The following is a 3,249-nucleotide window of genomic DNA, read 5'->3' as shown; positions in this document are numbered from 1 at the left end:
TTGAATAACAGTTTGACACTGTCCTAATCGCTGGTCATCTTTTTTTTTTTTTTTTCAGTAAAGGCACTAGCCCTGAAGGGGAAGGAGAAGCAGGAAATACAGCCTCATGTCCCCAAATATGAAGCTGTTTCCACCAAAGGAAGGGAGGTTTCTCCATCTTCTCCCATGGACATAATACAATGTCTCTCTCTTTTTTCCCTTCCTCCCTTTTTCTATCTCTATGTTCATCTCTCATTCCACTTCCTCCCTCCTGTTCCCTGCAAAAATGGTGAGAAGAGCTCAAAACATACAACTACTAAAAAATAATACTGTGAATAAATTCATCATCCTGCTCTTAGGATTACTCGTTTACCAGTGAAATTCCCCAATAGTGAGTAATTAAGTAATTACAGCACAGCTGGTTGGTAGAAAACATCTTGCCTGGGGTAGTGGGTCTATTTCCTGACACCTTATAAATTTGAAATTATTTGACCCCTCTGGGTCTTACTTTCTTCATTGGTATAAATGGTTTGTGGGCAAGTGGGAGACTGAATAATTTAATAGTGAACTATATGAACATTTTTAGACTGCAGCTTGAGAAATCTTCACTGAACCATAAGAACAAGAACTAATGAAGAACTATTCTAGAAGTTTTCTCTCAGAAAATAGGATACTTATGAATGCATCTGTAGAAACTATATTAGAATTAGACACCTATGTATATGCCAATTAAAGAAGCGAAGAAATATTATAAGTCAATGCAGAGAGTTGGAACTAGTACTTAAGAAATCATTTGTCCATAAAAGACATAGAGATGTGAATAATCAGACACCAACATCCCCTGGCTCACAGTCCACTGCTCTTCACACAAATAGAAGACTTGATACTGGTACCTAACCACCCGGATTAGAATTATTCAGTCCAAGAAGTACTTTCCATTAATTTCTGTCAAAAGAATTTTAGGAACAGAATGCTAAATGGGTTCCTATCATTGCCTTGAGATTCTACACAGGAATGTCTCACTGGTGCATTTTTGTGGGTATAGAAAGAATAACACAAAGAGAGATGCAACTGTTTGTTTCTGTTGATGAACCAGTCCAGATAATGAGGTCAATGCTCAATTGAAAAAGAAGGCTGGGGAAATTATTTGTTCACTTTATGTAAAGTGTTCTGTTATAATCAAAACCCTTGTCATTTATATGGGGAGTCCTGATGTGTTACTGTAGGATAACTATGGGACTGGTTCAAACCCACCAGTCACTCCTTGTTCCTCAGAATTCACTTAACAGTGCTTAACAAAAACAATGTTTATATGGAGTCCCTGTGTGATACAAATGGTTAACATGTTCAGTTGCTAACCAAAATATTGGAGGTTTGAGTACACCCAAAGAAGCCTTAGAAGAAAGACCTTCCAATATACTTCCAAAAAATCAGTCACTGAAAGCATTACTCTGCCACTCATGGAGGTGTCAAGTGTTGGAGTTGACTCAATAGCAAATATTGGTATTTTTTGGTCATTTATAGATCTCTGGTAGTGTAGTGGTTGCGAATCGGGCTGCGAACCACAAGGTCAACAGTTCGAAACTACCAGCTGCTCTGTGGGAGAAACATGAGGCTTTCTGCTCCCCTAAAGATTTACAGCCTCGGAAACCCTGTACAGGGTTGCTATGAGTCAGAGCTGACTTCATGGCACATAACAACAACATCCTTTCTTTAAAATTCAAAGGGGGAAAAAAAAAAAACTGTGTTTCATAGGATCTTTTTTTTTTTTTTTTTTCTACCCCATTATAAGTAAAATTCCCACGACTCTTTGTCAGTCTTTTGTACTGTTGTGGTTTATGTATTGCTGTGAGGCTGGAAGCTATGCCACCAATATTTTAAATACCAGCAGGGTCATCCATGGTAGACAGCACAGCTCCAAACAAAGGCAAGGAGCAGAAGTAGAATGTACAAAGTATGAATCTAAGGGAATTGGTAACTGTTAAAAATGAAATGGAACACAAAAAGGTCGATATTCCAGGCATTAATAAGCTGAAATGGATAGATATTATCCATTTCATTTTGAATCCGGCAGTCATATGGTTTATTATGTTGGTAAAGAAACTGAATAGGAATGGCATCACGTTCATTGTCAGAAAGGACATTTCAAGATCTTGATGTCTGTGATAGAATAATATCTATACACCTATAAGGAAAACCAGCTAATACAACTATCATTCAAATTTGCACACCAAACACTACATTCAATAATGAAGAATTTTGCCACCTTCTTCAGTCTGAAATTGATCAATTATGCAATTAAGATGAATTGATAATAGCTGGTAATTAGTATGTGAAACTTGGAAACAAAGAGAAAGAATTAGTGGTTGGAAAACATGGCTTTAATGATAGAAATTATGCTGGAATCACATGATAGAATTTTGCAAGAACAACTTGTTCATTGCAAATACCCTTTTTTTTTTTTTTTTTTTTAACAACATAAATGTGTGCCTCACCAGATGGAGTATACAATTGACTACATTTGTGGAAAGAGACAATGGAGAAGCTCAATATCATCAGCCAAAACAAGGCCAGAGGCTGATTGTGAAACAAACCGTCAATGACTCATGCAGATTCAAGTTGACGTTAAAGAAAATTAAAACAAGTTCATAAGAGTCAAAGTATGGCTTTGAGTGTGTCCCACATAAATTGAAAAACATATCAAGAGCAGATCTCCACGATGATGTGGAGAGATGGAGCAGCTGGGGACTCTAGACTAAAGGAGGGAGAGGGGCTGTGTGCTGGCGGCTGCGGGGCAGGCTTGCAGGGTATACCCTTTGTTTGTTTGAATGATTATGTATTCCTGAGTGCTTTGGTGTACATCCAACACAAAAATCAAAAATAGAGGAAATGGAAGCAAATGCTGTTGAATGATGATGCATGGAGGGAATTGTAGTCATTGTAATGAAACAAAATACAATAGAATGAGTATAAAGCTGATGCTCTCCCATGTAAACTATCACTCAATTCACAATAAAAACTTTAAATAATAAAAAAAAAAGAACAACAGATCTCAAGAACAGATTTGATGCAGTGAAAACTAATGACCAAAGATAGACAGATTATAGGATGACATCAAGGATATCATGCTTAAAGAAAGCTACAAGTCATATCAGACAAGGGACTACACTCTAAAATTTATTTTTTAAACTTCAACATTTCAGTGACAAAAAGACAAATAACTCAATTTTTTTTTTTTTTTAAAAAAAGGTCTTTGTGTGTGTGTGTGTG

The sequence above is a fragment of the Chrysochloris asiatica genome, unplaced genomic scaffold (genome assembly GCF_000296735.1).
Source record: "Chrysochloris asiatica unplaced genomic scaffold, ChrAsi1.0 scaffold00112, whole genome shotgun sequence".
Taxonomy (NCBI): Eukaryota; Metazoa; Chordata; class Mammalia; order Afrosoricida; family Chrysochloridae; genus Chrysochloris; species Chrysochloris asiatica.
The sequence above is the reverse complement of the archived record's forward strand: the minus strand, read 5'-3'. Positions refer to the sequence as shown.